The sequence below is a fragment of the Gallinula chloropus genome, assembly GCF_964237585.1.
Source record: "Gallinula chloropus genome assembly, chromosome: Z".
In the NCBI taxonomy this organism is placed as follows: domain Eukaryota; kingdom Metazoa; phylum Chordata; class Aves; order Gruiformes; family Rallidae; genus Gallinula; species Gallinula chloropus.
In genome coordinates this window covers 80,476,706-80,496,428 of record NC_140089.1, presented here as the reverse complement: position 1 = coordinate 80,496,428, position 19,723 = coordinate 80,476,706, and positions in this window count along the sequence as shown.

Here is a 19,723-nt window from a genome sequence, read left to right as displayed (position 1 = left end):
TACAGCTTATACCAGAATAAAAGTAGAGGAGTTTATCTGTTCCTTTCCTAATTTAAGTTACAGGCAACCCAGAATTTATCAACCAGGGACACCAGTCGTTTACAGGCAGGACTAGTTAATTCTGGGCTGGTTGATTAGCTCAGCTGCAGTGTCCCATGAATGCAGAATTCAGCTGCTGGGCTGCAGTGACATCCTCTTGCCTGACTTTTACACATCCTTAGACCGTGTTGCACTGCACCTCTAGCAGTGCTTGCAGAGCATCTGCCTTTAACAGCTGGATTTTCACAGGCCTCGTGGAATCTCAACCCTCCCTTACTCCAAATAATGTCAGTGTGCCTGCAACTGGTTGGTAATAAATGAATAGTGCTGTGAAGTGAAGGTGGATGTTGCACCATTTACTGTTCCCGCCCCCAAACTTCATCTTAGGATAAATCAGAAGCATTTTTATTCTGTGATATGTTTTAGGATGATGTTTTGAATCGCATGTTCAAGGATATTTTCCAGCTCCAGTAAAATGCCAGTCATCTGCTTTGCATTATAAAAGGGGCACTTGTAGATGGGGTCAGCTGGCAGTGGCAGGAAGGCATCGGGGAGCTGGGGAGACACTGGGGAGACCCCAGGCTGGTCAGCTGCCCCTTGGTCCCTGTGAAGGCAACAGAGAGAATAGTACTGAAAGCCATTTCCAATACTGAAGAAAACAAGGTGTAGTCAGTGTGGATTTACACTGGAGAAGCCATGTCTGACCAACCTAATCACAGAACTGTAGGGGCTGGAAGGGACCTCCAGAGATCATCAGGTCCAACCCCCCTGCAAAAGCAGCTCCGCAGCTCATGTTGCACAGGGAGGTGTCCAGATGGGGCTGGAATCTCTCCAGAGAAGGAGACTCCACACCCCCCTGAGAGGCCTGCGTTCAAGGGGTTGTAATCACAAAGTCCTGCTTGGAGGCCACTCACTGGTGGTCAACCCCAGATCCTGGGACCAGTGCTATTGAGTATCTTCATTAATGGCTTGGACAGTGGGACAGAGTGCAGCTTCAGCAGGTTCACAGGTGGTACCAAACTGGGAGGAGTGGCTGATAAAGAAGATGGGTTTGGTGCCATTCAGAAGGATGTCAACAGGATGGAGTAATGGACCAACAGCAATCTCACAGAACCATAGAATCATTTAGGTTGGAGAAGACCTTTAAGATCAAATCCAACCACTAGCCCAGCAGTGTCAGGTCTGCCACTAAACCATGCCCCTAAGCACCGCATCTACACATCTTCTAAATACCTCCAGGGATGGGGACCCCACCACTTCCCTGGACAGCCTGTTCCAGTAAGTGATAACCCTTTTGTTATAAATGACACAGTCCCAAACAGGATTATAACCAAATTGAATGATTTATTAAAGGAACAAAGGCAAGCAGACAGCACTGGGTGCACAGGCAGTGCTGGGTGCTCTGGGAAGTCTCCGCTCCACCAGGATGCATCCAGTACAGTTCCAGTCCCTGGCTTGTGTGTCTCCCAGGGATCTTTCTGTGCATGCCCTCCTAAACTGACACACTGGAGTGCCCTCCAGGTGCTCCCCACAAGACACAACAACCATATACTGACATGCCTGCGTGCCCACCAGCTGACCCCCAGGAGACATAACAACCTTAAACTAACAGGGTGGAGTGCCCGCCGGGTGACCCCCACAAGACACCCTTTAGGTGAGCTTTAGCTTCTGTCTTGCCAGCAAAGCCAGGCAGCTGGTTCTGCAGACTTGAGGCAGATTTGAGGGGCCCTCCTATTCTTTTTCCCTCTTCATCTCCTCCTTCTCAGAGACAAGTTGTTTCTCCTGAGGTATCAGGATGCACACAATGTGCTAACATTGTGGCCCATTAGGCAAAGCTTTGCACATCCTTTGTCTAGCTTGTTGCTGCTTCAACATGCTTCATTCAGTACATGCAAAAACCTTACACTGCCCCCCCCAGGCCCATGGCCATACAAGGGTGTGTCATTATGCGCCCCCAACATTATTTCATATTAACACGAGTCAGATGGACACACATCACACTTTGAAAAGAAACATGGTGACATTTACTGCTCTGTGCAGAATCTTCAAGCTCTGGTTGCTTCCCTTCCACTTCAGAAAAGAGTTAAGCAGCCCAGAGTGCAGGACTAAAAGCTTTCCCCAAAACCAAATGTAGGGTACACCAGCAGCACCCTACAGTGTATATACAACAGGGGCAATGATTTTTTTTTGAGTCAAAGCCTATTTGTACAGGTAAAAGGCTGAGGTTGGCTTCCTGTGATTAGCAGGAAAGAGATGGTCCTATAAACACATCACAAGTGATCATTACTTCCAGAATGTATTTCCTATGTCTCTGTGATGTGGTTTTATTACAGAGCAAGACCAGAAGTTGTTGGAGCTTAATATCTCTACTAGCATCCTCACCAGTGTGGCTGCTGCATGGTGCCCAGCAGCAGGAAGTAGGCTGCTGCCACAGCAAGTGACAAAACAGATCATGTATTCCAGGGTGCTCTTCCCAGTGCTGACCAACTGTTCCTCACCCTGTTGCCTCCAAGACTTCTTTTAGGGCTCATATGTGTGGAGAAATTAGCCAGCACTGCTCCCTGGAAGAATATGATGCAGCTCTGTGGAGAGGAGTTTTACAGCAACAGTGCCTGTCTGCGTCTCCCCAAAGGGAACCTTAAATCTGGTCACATCTTTTCCAGTTGTCTGGAATCTATGGATATTTTATTTTAGATGAGTCTGTGCACTTAAGGTTTAACATGCCACAGGGACATGTGGAGACAGCAAATCAACCCCTGGAACAGGGAAACCTTTGGCAACACGAAAAAACCACAGGCACCCATTACAGAGGCCAGGAATCTTTCTGCTGAGACTTCAGCTCCCTGGAACATGACCCACGCTCTGTTTACATCTTTGGCACAAACAGTCCAAGCAACTGCCTAGCTGAACTTTTGACCGCAGCTCTGTGCTTAAAGCCTGTGGCTTCTCTCTTACATATCCCAGCTCATGGTATTCCTTAATGAAGAGGGAAAAGTAAAGACTCTCCATGCAGGGTGGTACTTTGGAGCTGTAGCTCCTGTTAGAAATGCCAGTGGTCCCAAGAAAGGACTTGAGGTAGACACGTTAGTGAAGCAGTAATTTATGAGACGTTCTTGCAGGAGCAGGTGACCCAACAAAGTAGGCTCACCTCTGGTCAGGGTTTGTAGCATTTTTATACCATATCCCCGTCTGAAAGCATTAGGGTACCTCATACACCTGTACATATTCATCACCTGTCCCTGCTTCCTATTAAAATGAGTTCCAAGAGGTGGTTTCCATAAACTCCTCCCAGTTGTGCCTGCGCACTGCCTCATGGTGGTGGTGGTCACTGGGGGGGTCTCAGCGATGAAGGCTCGAAGTCTTCATCAGGTTGAACTTTTCACCTCCTTCCCCTGGCACATGCATAGTTGTGATTGTTCCAGGTGGGCAACTATAATGGGGATGTTTCCTTCTTATCAGTCCTGGGTCTGCTTTAAATTACTCCAAGGACACTGATTACTCAGGACCAACTACACTAGAAACACTATGGAGTTGTTCAAATGAGACACTGTTTAAGCGAGGTCACCTCTGATATGGCACTTCATCCTGTTAGCAAGTCCTCCTTAACCCTTTACAAGCATCTTGGTAGCAAGCCCCCTTTATCACAAGTAGCAGGAATAGCAAGAGGTGCAATATTTCAGCAGTGCTGAGATGTATGTCCACTGGTACAGGCATTCGTTGAGGGACACGAATTCATTGAGTCCTTCACACCACCGTGGCTCAACACTGCCATCTTATAGATGGTGCTCTGTGATGGTTAGAGGATAGAGGTAAAGCAAGGAGGAAGAAAAAGAAAAGTGTGTGCACAATAGTCCAACAGCTACAATCAAAACTTTCAAACAATTGACATTTCCAATAATCAATAATAGCTGTTAACATTTGATGAACATTAATTAAACACCATGTGTATCACTAGGACACGTGAAGTAAAGGTTTCCCTCCTGTTTCCTTATGGATTAAGTTTTTCAATTTAGGTGCTTTCATGTCTGTCAGGGCACCAAGTTATAAATATTCCTTTTGTCTGGGACAAATGTTTGTTGTCTGAATAGTGGGGCTTAATTAGGACCTAAAGTTTGTTGAAGGAATCCAGAGCCCCCATCCAGGCTTCAGTTTTCATTATGCAGCAGCACCTTTCCCATGAGCTGTCTCCACTGGAACGGGACCCCAAAGCAATTCAAGATTGAGTCAAACCACAACCCCCCCATAAATCGCCTGAACATTGCAGAAACCTGTTTGTGGAGCCAGGTAACTTACCTTCCACCTCATTACCTGAGTCACAATTAGTTGTCCAATGTATGGATCTAAATTTCATCTGCATTCGTTAACAGGGCTGTGTATTCTAATTGGGAGATAGGTTGTGCCATAATTATTTTAACACAATTAACAGCAAAACTTCCTTATCTTCCTAAATTCCTCTACAAGGGATTTATGATGAGGCAGCCTGAGTCCTTCACCTTTCAACTCATCAATAGTGCCATGATCCCAAGTGCCATGTTGGCCTCCTGGTCCCCCGGAGCGTTGCAGGGGGCTGAAGCCATCCTGACATTTGTTCTTCCAGCTGAGGAGGCTTGTGGGGCACTCAGGAAGTTGGGCAACAGAGCTCTGAGGTTCTTGTTTTCTAATACACTGTCAACTGGCTCACTTTTAGTCTCCAAAAGAATGGGCTGCCCTTGCCCAAAGAACAGTTCAAGCTCTGTCATCTCTTAATCCATTTCCTGCTTTTGGCTGGGATAGAGTTCATTTTCTCCCTAGCAGCTGGTACAGAGCTGATTTTAGGATGAAGATAATACTGACAACACACTGATGTTTTAGTTGCTGCCAAGCAGTCGAGCACTTTTTAGCTTCTCATACTGCCCTGCCAACAAGAAGGGAGCCCCCCCACCTCCCCCCCAAAAAAAAAGCTGGGAGAGGACACAGACAAGGCAGCTGACCCAAACTGGCCAAAGTGATATCCCATACCATATGATGTCATGTTCTGTATATAACTGGGAGAGTTGGCCAGGAGGCTGCACAGCTCAGGAGCTGGCAAAGGACCAGCTTTGGCTTGTGAGCAGTTGTGCTGTGCATCACTTGTTTTGTACGTGAATATTACTACAATTAATACTATTATTACTATCATCATCCTTTTCTATCCTATTAGACTGTCCTTGTCTCAACCCACAAGTTTTAGCTTTTCCTTGTTGATCCTTTCCCCCATCCTGCTGTGGGGAGAGCAGGCAAACAGCTGTGCAGTCGTTGAAGCTGCCTGAGGGGTGAAACCGTGACATGGACCTGGAAAGCACCTTCAACCGGGAAAGGCGATCCTGATGATCCAGGAGTAAAGCTATGGCTGGGAAGAAGTAACAGGACCAGTATGAAACATCCCAGTGCTGTTCTGGCTTGGCTTCCTTGTTCTGCAATAGCGGTGCCACCAGCTGGCAAGAGCTGAGATCACAACTCAGATCAGAAACAAGACGCACCCAAGAAGGGAAGTGATGACAGCCAAGCAAACCGGCGGCAGCTGGGCTGGGAGCTGGAGGCAGGCAGCAGATTGAGTGTTGAAAGGGATAATGTGCACGGCCACGGTGTTCACAGTGTGCAGTGAAACACAGTCACTGGCAGCACAGACCCGCTGGAGGCTCCAGGCCAAGGAGTGCAATGAATCCGACCTCGGTTCTGCAGCCAGGAGGGTCGGTGCCAGTGAGAAAAGTGCCCAGAGGACCTGGACTGTTGAGTTTAGGGAGTGAAGACCTGGACTGTTGAGTTTAGGGAGTGAAGACCATGGCCATGATGTTTTAAATCCCTTCTAAAATAAAGAGACAAGCTGCCCCACTGGGAGGGAGCAAACTGCTTCCCATGAACTGCGAGTGGGAAAGCAAGGGGACCTGCAAGACATGGGGCAAAATAGGTGAATGCTAGAATTAGCTGCTGGAGGAGGATTTGGAGTCTCTATTGCTGAGCTTTAAACTGAATGCACATCTAGAAGGAGCTCAGTGAGTGCTGACTGTCTTGGTACTTCCTGAGCTCCTTTTTGGTCCTGCAAAACTGGTGATGGGTCCCACACCATCTGAATGCTGCAGCTGGTTGAGCAAGCACATGGTTTTAACCTCCAACATAAAGCTTAGATCTCTTAAGGACGTTCCTCCTCTCCAAAACATAGCCTTCCCTGTTCTAGGCAGGGGAGAGGAGGCAGGAAAATAAGACAGCTGGACAGAGGTCTCACTCTCCTGCACAATGAAATATGCACTAGAGTTCTACAGGTGCAGCTTTGGTACATAAGGTCTTCCTGAAACCCTTAGTCCTGTACCTGTGTACTACAGGCATTGGTACCATCCAATACTTTTAAGAGGTATTTCCTCCTTGGAAAAATAAACTGGTGGAAAAGAAACGCTCCTCAGAACAAATGATGTACCAGGCTGAGAGAGTTGGGGTTGTTCAGCCTGGAGAAGGCTCCAGGGGGACCTTATAGCAGCTTTCCAGTACCTGAAAGGTGCCTATAAGAAAGCTGGGGAAGAACTGTTCAGGAGGGCACGTAGCAGTAGGACAGGGGGTAGCAGGTTTTAACTAGAAAAGGGGAGATTTAGATTGAGAATTATGAAGAAGTTCTTCACTCTGAGGATGATGGATCACTGGACCGGGTTGCCCAGAGAAGTAGTGGAGGCCCCATCCCTGGAGATATTCAAGGTCAGGCTTGATGGGGCTCTGAGCACCCTGATCTAGTGAAGATGTCCTTGGTTGCTGCAGGGGGGTTGGACTAGATGACCTTTAAATGTCCCTTTTAACCCAACACATTCTCTGATTCTTAGAGGAGAACAGGAAGGAGATGCTTTGAAGAGTGCAACAGTCTCAATTCTGCCATTAGATAGATTTTCCCTGGAAGCAAGACCTGTTACTGCAGCTGCAGGGAGAACAGGACTGATGCTTCAGCTGTGAAAAGCAGGAAAAAGGCGAGAACCAGCCCTCAGGGTATCAAAACACTCACTGGTGAAGGAAAAATAACAGCTCGCTACTTCCTTTGAACCAGTCTTGTCACCACGGAGCCTGGGTGGTTACAGGGAGGGACACAAGCCCACTTGTTCTCAAACTGCCCTGGATTTACCTGCAGTGGGAGGATTAGCAAACAAAGGAAACCATCAGCCAAGCCAACACACTATACAAATACATTTTATTTAGAGAGAGCCACAGTAAGAAGCACCAATGCTTTTTGTTCACCAATTTTCAGATCACACAAGTTCAAGTAGTGGGAAAAAAAAAAAAAACAAACTGCAGTTAATTACAATTATCTATGTACCAGGGCAGTAGTAAAAGATCCATTAGTCAGACTACAGCATGGTTAATGGTACCCAGGTGAGAAGGCAGAGATGTGGGTATTTAAGAAGTGCATGGCTCATGGCCACACACACCAGCATGCTTCTTCAGAGAGGAACATCTTCCTGGCATGTGAACACAGTAACCCAGTTAATGCAAGATGGAAAATCAGGCTTTTGCTTTGATCTGGAAATGTATGTATATTTCCAGTTTTCCTCAAAAAAAAAAAAAAAGCAAGTTCAGCTTTTTGAGACTGACACAAGGAAAGCCATCTGTAAAAGTGACTGTTACAGTGTCCATGAGGTCAAGCAATGCACTGGTGACCTAAAATGGTCAGTTCCACCCTGCACCTTCACAGCTCTTCAGAAGGCTCCAGAGCACTTGTTTGCATTCAGCAAGCTGGCAGAAGAGCTGCAATCCGAGATCCAAACTCTTGCACCCACACCCAGTTCCTCCAGAGGAGAACTCTTCATCCTCAAATTCCAAGAACCCCAGGTCCCACCTGCAAGCACGTCAGCTGGATCACCTATTGCTGGGTTTACTTTCAGATTCCCATTTGAATGGGGGGAAAGGGAGAGGTGCTGATCTGAGAGAGCAGCTGCATTGGCTTGAAGTTGTAATTACAGCACATGGGAACCTGGACTCTTCTCCAGCGTCTCTCTCAAACCAAGGAGGTTCGGCAGGTCCCACTGCTCAGTGCAATCCCCATTTTGCTTTTAAGTAGGGATGGTGCTCCATGGTGCTTGGGAAAGACCAGCAGGGGCTGTTATGTGGGTGACTGCACATCAGAAATGTGTTAAATCAGTCTTCAGTTAAACTTCTCCCATCACAATCAGAAAGAGGCAGAGACTGACTCTTGCACTGGAGTTGAAAGGCACGTTTTGCACTGGTGAACAGAAAACCCCAGTTTACGTTGCAGCCTTCTGTGGATGAGAGCACAGGCAAACCTCCAGTTGAAGCCACTTTGGGAGAAGAAACAAAGCAAAAAAAAACCCAGTTACTCTTCTTCTATTTAAAATCCATGAACTGCTCCCTCACCCTATCCTACCCAGAGGTACCTTTCCACTTAGGTTTATGCAGCTCTTTTCCTCCCTAAAACTTGTGTAAGAGATCCTTGTCTCTGCACACTTGGAAATAGACAGGTAATGCTGATGCCTCCTGAGGGAGACCCCTCTACCACATTCAGGAGAGCTGAGAAAGGCAGTGGGGTTTTGTACATATGCAGTGAACCCCAGAATAAATGACAAGAAAAATAAAAGCCACCAAATTGAAGCAGCCAGCAGCACAGGGACCATGGAACAGGAATGAGTTTGGGGCAAACACTGAAAGGTCAGTCCAGGGAGACATCCAGGGTTGAGACTAGTGAATAGGCAGACAGTGAGCAAGGTCCCAGTTCAGCAAGGTTCTGCCAAAGCCAGACTAGAGGTCTCAGACTGTGATGGGGTTCTAGCAGGTGCCCCAGGCTTCTGAACTGGTAGATGAACTAGTACGCTGTCAGGCTTGAGTGCCCAGGGAGAGAGGGTGGTGTGAGACAGGGGTGAGGCTGTGACAAGGGGCTGGGAATGGGGACCCAGCACTTTGAACAAGTGACAGAGCAGAGCAGACCTTTTCAGAATGGTGCCACTGTCACAACCACACTGCCAGGGAAGCCCAGAGCAGCCAAATGAAGCTGGAAGATCAGCTGACCTGTTACATGCTGTGGTGTCACCAGCCAGACAGGTGGAAGGAGCAGCAGATGAGGCCCTTCCACTCCATCATCCCAGCAGGAAGCAGGGGAGGCTGGGTGGTGGCAGCATCCCAGTTGTAGGAAAACAGAGAAGCGCATTGGGAACCTGGAGTGATGAGGGGAGAGCGACCACTGAGGAAACTGTTTCTTCCCCATATCTTCACATTCATCTGGAGAGGCATGACCAGCAGTTTTGCAGGCTCTGAGAGCACCACATCTGCAGTCACATAAGCACAAGGCATGTTGGAGCAAACCCTCAAGGCTTCCATTGCTCAAACACTCCAGTACCAGCTCGTCTCAGAGCACAGACAGCCTTTGGCATTACTGCTGGACCAAGCTCATTATAACAGCATTTGCCTTTCCAGAGCAGGGTTAGATTTTAACTCACATGAGTTTCTTTCATAATCTACCACATATGCAAAAGACAAAGTCTGTGGAGAAAGCCTTTAAAGTGGCTCAAGTCAGTAGGAAGTCACTGGTGCACCCTCCTGGCTTTGCCCTCAGGGAAGTCTTTAGTTATGACACTGAGTAGCTGCCAAAGATGCCAGTTCTCTGGTTGACTAAACCACCACTGACCAGTTTGACACTCATGCTGGGTGCAGTCACTGGGCACCTCCACGTCCTGATCTGCTGACACCCACCATACAAGATCAATGCAGGAGAATGTCAGCTGCTGCAGGAGTGGAGTCCCTGGCTCCAAAGCAGCCAGACAGCCCCTGAAGTCTGTGGTGAAGGCAGAGTGATCACCCTACAGCAGGATGCAGGTTTTCTTTTTATTATGATCTGGTATTTTTCAAGCTGGGCAAGTGGCTTTGAACTGATTGTTAAAGGTGAACTAGGAAGAAACAGGAGAAGGGGAAAGTGCTGAAGATTACAAAACAAACTTAAACCCATCTGTTCTACTCTGAAAAGTAACTGTGATAAAATCAGGACCTTATCCAATGTGAAGAAACCTTTAAGTTGTAAAGAACTGAAAAGAGAACTCCAGATGAAGCCTGCATTGGGGTACAGAGAGAACAGATAGAGTGAGGATACCAAATTACATTAGAGCCCCTTAACCATGTATCAATACCAACTGTCCTGATTCTAAAAACAAAGGCAGCCTCATGGATCAACAGATGCTGTGCTGTACTTGGGTTAACTGTGGACAGACATGCCCATTGAAGGCCACAACCAGTGAAGAAGTGTTCCTGTTTCCATGCTCATATGATCAACTCCACCTTACAGCTGGGATGGAACATCTTCTACCAACCACACCATCCTCTGCCTTCTGCATAAGAGACAGAAACTCAGCCCAAGTTCTAGATGCCAGTATAAGAACAGAATTATCTTTTGCCAGTTCAGAAACCAAAGCCAAACATGCATTGTCATTGTATTAAATTATTTTTTTTTTTAAAAAGTCACTTTTCAGAGGAGAAGTGTTAGCAAAGTAACTCTGACACTGAGCCCCATGTGCAGCCAGGCTGGTTTCACACACTATCTGCCATTTCCCACTGTTCCATTTGCAAGCTGCATCAATGATTTTGAAGTTCTTACAGTTAAAACCATACACTGTAACATTTGAAGAGAGCTGTTACTACTTCAAGTGACGTAACAGTGAAGTGAAGAAGCTGTTAAGTAACAGCTTCTGTGACAGTTCAGGGCCCAGTGCTGTTCCTGCTGCAGCTCAGGACAGGAACAGCAGCTGGAAGAGGCTCTGTGAAATGGGAGGAATTGCAGAGATTGTTAACGAACATCAGACCCCGGATTCAGAGCAAAAGCCATCAAGTACCAGAAAATCCTGGTTTTCCCTCCCCCTCCTTCCCTTCCTCCAGGACATGCTATCCTCAGGCAACAAGCTGTGGCCACCACACAGTTTAAAACACTTTGTGTAGTTTGTGCATCACATACATCACAGGCAAGGGGAAGATCCAGCATCTGTGTACACACTGACATACAAGCAGCACTGACAGATGTCACAAGTGAGATTGATCCCAAGACAAACCAGTGCATTGATGTGTGCCCACACCACATGCTAGAGCAAATGGGAACAAGTCACAAGGAACAGTACAAACCTGTTGCAGCTTCAACATGAACACCTTAGAAGAAGATAATGCACGTACCCAGCTCAAAGACAGCAGTGAGTTTGTGAGGTAACTTAACAAAGATCAAGGTACCAGAAGAGGAAGGCACGTTAACCTCTGGTTGGTCCATTTTGGTATGATTTGGATGACTCATAGTGATTTATATACCCTGAGACTGTGGGAGGCATTAAAGGGAAAAAATAAAAGAAAAAAGGATAAAAAAAGAGGAGAGAAGGTGAGTGGGCAAATAAAAAGTACTGGTTTAATGAGATTTTTAGGGATTCAGCACCTGAATTTTCCCTTCTAATGAGGGAATCTAGAGAAACAGTTCCTAACAAAACAGCATTTACCCCTAGATTTTTGTTCTGAGGTCAAGGAATCGAAATCTAGGACTAGAGACATCACATCATGTTGGGAGGGTTTCTGCACACCCTCTGTTTCAGTCAAATGACCACTGCATACAATCAAGTGTTTTCCTTGGTGTTTCTTAGGGTACAGAAGTGGTCAGGCAGCCCACACCTGCTCAGCTCTGCCAACCCTGGCACCCTGTGTCAGATCTGTGTGCATGTTCTTAGCCAATACTGCTCCCAGCAGGATGCTACAGAGAAAGCAGCACTCGATTTGTAACTGAGAATATTCCTGTGGGATAAAGAAACCTGTTTGATCTACATACTCCATCTTTCTGGAGATGTCCCTGATTAAGCCCTTTCACAAGTTCCTCCTGAGCAGTAAGTAAATATCCCCTCTGTGTTTTTAAATTCCTCAGGAGTCCTCAGAGCTATACTGCTGTCAGGCTTACACATTTCCTCATGTGCCCCTGCAGCAGAAGCCACTGAAGGAAAAGGTGAATCAAGCCAGTTCGCTCAGGTGAAGGCCATCCAGTTACCCCTGAGAGAGAAGAGTGGCCAATGCTCTACCTTTATACTGATTCATGGATGGTTGCCAATGCCCTGTGGGGGTGGTTGCAGCAGTGGAAAAAGAACAACTGGCAGCGGAGAGGCAAACCCATATGGGCTGCTGACTTATGGCAAGATATTGCTGCCCGGTTAGAGAAGCTGGTTGTAAAGGTACGTCATGTCGATGCCCATGTGCCTAAGAGTCGGGCCATGGAGGAACATCAAAACAACCATCAGGTAGATAAGGCTGCCAGGATTGAAGTGGCTCAGGTAGATCTAGACTGGCAATGTAAAGGTGAATTATTCCTAGCTCGATGGGCTCATGATTCCTCAGGTCATCAAGGGAGAGATGCAACATACAGATGGGCTCGAGATCGAGGGGTGGATTTGACCATGGATGCTATTGCACAAGTTATCCATGAGTGTGAGACGTGTGCCGCAGTCAAGCAAGCGAAGCGCTTGAAGCCCCTTTGGTATGGAGGACGGTGGATGAAATACAGATATGGGGAGGCCTGGCAGATTGATGACATCACCCTCCCACGCACCCGCCATGGCAAGCGTTACGTGCTTACGATGGTGGAGGCGACCACTGGCTGGCTAGAAACGTATCCCGTACCCCATGCCACTGCCTGGAATACAATCCTGGGTCTGGAAAGGCAAGTCCTGTGGCGACACGGCACCCCAGAAAGAATCAAGTCAGACAACGGGACTCATTTCCAAAATGCTCTCATAGACACCTGGGCCAAAGAGCATGGCATTGAGTGGGTGTACCACATTCCTCATCATGCACCAGCCTCTGGGAAAGTTGAACGATATAATGGGCTCTTAAAGACTACCCTGAAAGCAATGGGTGGTGGAACATTCAAACACTGGGATACACATTTAGCCAAAGCCACGTGGTTAGTCAACTCTAGGGGATCCACCAATCAGGCTGGTGCTGCCCAGTCAAAATTCCCACGTACTGTAGAAGGAGGCAGAGTCCCAGTGGTGCATATGAAGAGTATATTAGGAAAGACGGTTTGGGTCATCCCTGCTTCAGGCAAAGGCAAACCCATGTCTGGGATTGTTTTTGCTCAAGGACCTGGTGGGTAATTCACAGGGATGGAGAAGTTAGATTTGACTTTAGGTGAGAATAGCCAATATAATTAATAAAGTAGAAATTGTATTATGATAATTGCTAAATAACCCATAACTGTATATTCATTACTGCTATAATTGTTGTATATTGCTGTATGTTGTACCAATGGAATTACAGCCAGAGTCATACAAGTTAATGAAGGAAGCGTGCCACGATGATGGGACCAAAACCTGGCATTCCAAGAACTTTTTTCTCTTTCCTTTTGAAAATGAACACCTCTGATTCACAGACTATGAACATGAACCACGTCAGGTGTATCAGTCGAGAGCCCGAGATGCTGCATGCAATGGTCCAATGGCACATACTCACACCATGAGAGACTGTTACGATGAATGGAGCCTGAAAATCATCATGGACTAAATGTTAATTTACTCAAACTCAGAGGAATGGTCCATGCACTAAGGGAATAATACCTGTATGCACATGTGTGCGTATACATGTGGACATACATCTATGTGTGTCTGAAACAAGAAACTGGTTGTACACAAAAGAAATGGTTGGATCTGGTCATGACATAAATGGTGTGGAATAAGGGGTGAATAATGTCCTGGTTTCAGTCAGGATGGAGTTAATTTCATTTGTAGCAGCGGATGGAATGCTGTTTGGGTGTTAAAATGAAAGCAGTGCTGGTAACACCCTGATGTTTTTAGTTGCTGTCAGACAGTCAAGGACGTTCTCAGCTCTACATATTTCTCTCTTAATGAGAAAGGGGGGGCGAAGCCAGGACAAGTGACCCAAACAGGCCAAAGAGAGTATTCCATGACAATTACATCCTGCTCAGTATCAAGGGGGGCTGATGGGAGGAGGAGCAGGGGCAGCTCCAGGACATGCAGTTTTTGGGGGACAGTCAGGTTCCGGGACGGCTCTGGGTGGCACAGCCTGAGCTGTGGGTTCGGTGAGAAACTGCATCCTGTATCAACAGCTTCATATATCTTTTGCTCTAAAGTCCTGTCAGCATTGTTACATTGTATCTTTCTGTTATCTTCTTAAACTATCCTTATTCCAACCCACAGGCCTTTTGGTTTCTTGGTTTTGGGGTTGTTATTTGCCCCTTCCTTTTCCCTTCCCTTCCCTTCCCTTGCCTCACCACCACCCCACTCCCCCCATTCTTCCCCTCCTCTTTTCCTTTAAGGAGCAGGCAGCTGCGTGGATCTCAGCTCTCAGCCGGGGTAAAACCACGACAGCCCCCTTGCCCACCCTCACCCCACACAGTGCCCACCTACAGAGGCAAGGGAGAGCACAGGCAAGAGATACCTCCAGACAAGGCATGGCTGTGTTCTCCTTGCCACTCTGCCTTGTCTGCAGTGTGGTGTCTGCCCTTCAGAGACAGCGTTCCTGAGGGCACTGCAACGCTCAGAAATGCAGTTTGTAATTGAGGTCACACCACAGGCTCTGGCTATGGGGTGGCCAGCAGTGCACAGGGAGATTTTCACCTGGCTTTAGGTTAGACAGTGTGTGCTCAGCCAGCACAGGAGCCCAGGGGTCAGCATGGGCTGGCTGGAGGGTCAGCTCTGCCTGCATCACATACAACTGTCCACCAGTGTTCCCAGAACTGAGCTGTACCCCAGTTCAGTAACACAGTCATAGCAGCCACTGCAAGAGAAGCCAGTTAAAAACCTCTCTGACACCTTGGAAAAATGGGTGTATGGAAAATGATGGTATCAGACCACCACAAATAGGTCTCAGAGCTCCCACCTGGCTGTTGAAAAGATGCTGCTGCTTTGCCAAGATGCAGCAAGTGACAGCCCATCTGTTCTGTGTGTCTTGCTAGCAAGCAAAACAGGTGACCTCCAGGAACAGTCTCCAAGCCTGCTTTATTTCCCCTGCCCCCCAGGTGAGGGACCTTAGTCCACAAGGTCAGTGACTGCCTCTCAGCAGAGGGGCAGAAATTAAGACACGAAGCCACCACTGGATATAGCTGAATCATAACTTTAATCTGTTAACTCTGCAACTGCAAGCTATGTACAAAGCAAGTGCTCAGGTAAAGGAAGAAGAAATTCTGAAGAATAACTGATACATAAATATCTTAATCCTTAAGATACAAAAAGCTGCCAAAGACTTGAAATGGAGGCAGCAAATAAATCCCCATAATGAAGACTCCCCATCTCATTTAAGGGAGTCACAAAAGTCACCCACAACATGAATGTAACTAAGTCCAGTAGATCATTGGGCACTCTTAAAAATGGACATATGCAGGAAACAAACAACTGAGACTAGAAACAAAAACCTATTAACTATTCTTTGGCAATTTATTCACCTTGAACTAACACCAGTAGTACTGATGAAGGAACCAAACAAATGAACTCACTTTACAGCAATCCCAGAAAGCACCCAAGGAGAGCACTAGCAATCTTCCCTAGACAACCTGACTGCACAAGGGAGAAAGCTGGGGGAAATACCAGAAATAAGGTGTTTGGTGAGAAGGGTGAGTGCCACCCTCACGGCTGTGCTCCAGCCAACACAGCAAAGTAGCTCCTGCTTCCTTTGGAATGTGCAAGTAACACCCCACTGTCAGTGAGGGGTTGCTACCCAGCACTTAGAAGTGGGGTGTTACCAAATCCATCATTAGGTTACCAATCAGATGATGTGTGATTCTGAACACTGAAAACATAAGACCTAAAGACACCCAAATTGACAGGGAAGTCTACTGAAAGGAGATGAGTGGTAAAATGAACTGCTTCCTACACTCACCAGCAGCACAGAAGATCCCCCATCACTGAAAAAAAAAAAAAAAATCTATCAAGAGCAGGAAGAAAAGTCTGTTGTGATTGAAGTTCTTTTCTCTCCTTCAAGTGCCTAATGCAAGAAAAACCAGAGTCTACCTCCTCCATCGCCACCCCTCCCACTGGAACAGGCTGTTGCTGTCTAACCCCGTCAGTCACACAGGTAACAAGAGCAGCCACCTACTTCTCCTGCCTGAGCCAGACTAAGGTCTACAGAGTTTAAAACAAAGCAAACTGAAGGTCTTCAGCATGGCTTGACAGAAGGCCAGCAAGCTCACTTCTGCTTGACAGAGGTCACCTCTGCAAGTAAAATATTGCTATAGTAAAGTCTGGAATGATTTGGTGTGGAGGAGGCAACCCCCAACAGACCATTCAGGAGTGCAGGAAGGAGCACAGGAGGGACTTTAAGAAACATTGGAACATGATGCCACTGAGACTCAGCAAGGTGAGACTGAAGAAGCTACTGAAGTCTTCTCAACAGAGTGACCTCTGTCCATCATGGGGGTGCAGCTCCCATTTGAACAGTGGGGTGCACCTAACTCACCTCTACGCAGAGCCTGGAGGCTGCCTGCTGTACCATCATCCCTCTGCTTTGGTGGGAAACCCCTGCTTTTCTTACTGTGATCCAGGATTTCAGTCCCAGTTTTGCACCCAGTAGGACAACAAAACCAAATCAAGACCACCTAAGCTTTTTCTCCTGTTTCTTCTATCACAGATCTGTGGACAGTTGTCATATTGTCACCTTTCTGTGCCTCAGCTTCTACCACTGACTGGACCAAAAGTGACAAAACACCAAATACTCTGAAACTTGACATCTCTTATCACCACAAGCATTAAAACCACTGAGAGTCTGGAAATCAACTTCTCTCTGGCCCAACTTGTTTGTGTGTTTGAGCACCATTTCCATGTTTGGTGGGAGCTTTCCATACAGCAACAAGGATGGGTCCCTCCCCAGGAGAGGGGAGCTTTCTTGCTGTTTGCAGGAAAGCACCCTGAAAGCAGGAAACACAGAAACATGTGAGGCTTGGGGAATTTTGCAACATCTTCTAAGATTTGTCCACACCTTCCTCAGCAGAAAAAAAAAGAGGAAGAAAAGGGCACTCATACGACTAGGCTTTAAGATCAGTCCTTGGTACTTGGGGGGGGGGAAATCAGTCAGCACAGAGGGATGTTATCCAAGGGTGCCAATGTGACCTCTTCAGTCCCCTACAGACTCTGCAGAAGGATCAGCCTCTGTGTTTGAAGCCTAGTCCATACAAACACCCTCCTTGCCCCTTCACTCAGACCTTGGGTTATGCTTCAGTCAATAGATAAAAATCAGGACTGCGATTTCCAGACCAGGAGTTTTCCTGTGGCACTGGTGACACTATGTGCATTAACTAGTAACTTGTTTCTTGTCCTCAAGTGGAGGACACTCAACTAGACCAAAAATGTCTAGGTTTTTTTTTTTTTTAAAAAGCACAAGTTGTCAAACCAAGCCCAAATAAAAAACCTAAGCAGAGCATATTCCCTGTGACAGTGATCTTACTGAGTAGCTGAAGGAGTAATCCTAGAAATACACAACCTGTCATACTTCAAGATTTGCTTTTCCTCTATATAATTCCACTTTCAACCCCCTAAAATAATCAAAGTGGTATGCTGCCATCGCAGAACAACACAGGCACCATTACCACACCTTCATAAAACAGCTAACACCTCCTATGTAGAACTTGAGAGCTCCTTTGCTACCTCATGGCATACAACTTCCCCTCTTCAGAGAAAAGCTGGAATAGCCACACACACAGCACTGTGAACTGATTCAGTTTAAGCAAACAGCCCACAAGGGAATTAAAAGTTATGAAATGATGCAATAAAAATTGTTTGTGAGGCACCCATGTCAGTGCTCAGTCTGAGTAAGTAGTACTTCTGGGACAGGTGAGCATCTGGGAGAGCTCTTCTCTTGCCAGGATTTCCACCAGGATGGGAGGGAACTGCATTCTTAGCAGGATCTCCATCCAGGTTGCCACTACCAACTGGTAATTAAGCCTGAACCTCACTGCTTGGCATTATAGACCAAGATACTGAGTCCAAAGATGAGAGGGGCCACAAGGACACATGCAGACTGGCTCTAGGACTAGAGACACTCTGCAGTGGTGGCTGTGATCTCTATCAGAGACTGGACAGCAGAGCACGTCTCAGCCTTGTCTTCCTTCTCTTTACAAAACAGGGGTGTTGGAAGGGGCTGCCCAGAGAGGTGGATGCCCCATCCCTGGGGATGTTCAAGGCCAGGTTGGATGGGGCCCTGGGCAGCCTTGCCTAGACCTAGGTCTGGAGGTTGGTGTCCCTGCCACAGGCAGGGGGGATGGAACTCCAAAGACTGGGGTCTCTCTTCCAACCCAGACCAGTCTGATTCTGAATCTTTGCTTCAGCCAGCTGCCCACCTGGCACCAAAGCAGTGAGGTACAGGCACACTCTGCTCCACCAGTGACAGGCAGCAGAAGAAAGGCATTCATCCCAGCAGAGGAATGGTAAAGAGCCAAGAGTTTGGTGCCTGCCAAAAGGCTAGGAGGAGCACCCTGAATTCCTGCATTTTAGCTGAGTATTAGATAAGGCCACTACCCTGGAATGCTTCACAGATGGACCTGATGGGCACTGGACCTGTTCTCCCCACCCAGTCCCATGTGAAGCTTGAGCGAGTTCAAATGCAGAAGGCAGCTGGCGATTTGGGGAAAGACTGAGCACCTCCTATAGCAAGCAGGATGACAGCAGATGCTAGCACAATGTGAGCTAACAGCAAGCATCAGACAAGTCCAAGATGCACTCTTTAACCTTGGAAAGGAGAGTAAAAACACAACACTATTTCATTGGCTTATTAGAGGAGATGGCTAACAAGAACAGCTAAAGTGGGAAAACTTTCCACAACCTGTGACAGAAAAGGTCCTGAGTTTTAGGCAGGTTTTAGGTTTTATGAAGAATCCACAAGCTACTGCAACAGCACTCTCAGGAACCTTGGGCTCATCTAGAAAATGGATATAGTTCACTCTCAACAACAAGAACACTCACAACCCTACCCCCATTTCCACTCCACACCTCTGCAGGACCTGCATGTAATGTCACCCTGCAATAGCCACACTGCAGAACAGCCTGTGCAAGCTCCAGTTGTGCAAGCTGATACCTGGGACAGGCAAAGAAGGAGCAGATCCTTCCTCCTGGCACAGCTGAAAACTACAGCTCAAACAGCAGTACAACCTTCGACAACTCCTGTAGTTCTGCAGTTTGAGCTTGATGGGCCATATCCTGGGCAAACTGGCCCTGGGCCCTAACGAGTACAACCTAAAACTTCTACGTATAAACAGTGTCATTAAACTTGTACTTTTAAAAAATAAGATCAACCCAGGCCAGGGTCAGGCTCTGCAGATAAAGTAGTAGCTTATCTCTTATAAATACTTTTTTTTTTTTAATATTTTCTAATTACAAGTAGTCCTCACTCCAGGTAACGTAACTGCACACAAAGTACCTGCACACACGCAGCCCCTCAACTTTCACAGAAAGCCCAGGAGCAACCACTCTATAAGAAAGGAATCCTACCTCACAGCAAAGGAGGGGAGTGGGGGCACATGGCCAAGATAGCCTAACGTGGGGGAAGAGTCTTTTAGAGTAAATACAATAAAAAGGGATTTCAAAAACTCTTCATATAAAGGATCAAGAAGGTGAAAGCAGAAGACTAGTTTTCAAAAGGATGTACAAAACTGTTGGAGACCAACAGAAAACTGCTGAAATATAGCCTGTACTTTTAAAGAAAGATCTATGGCATCACACAATTTTGTTTACAA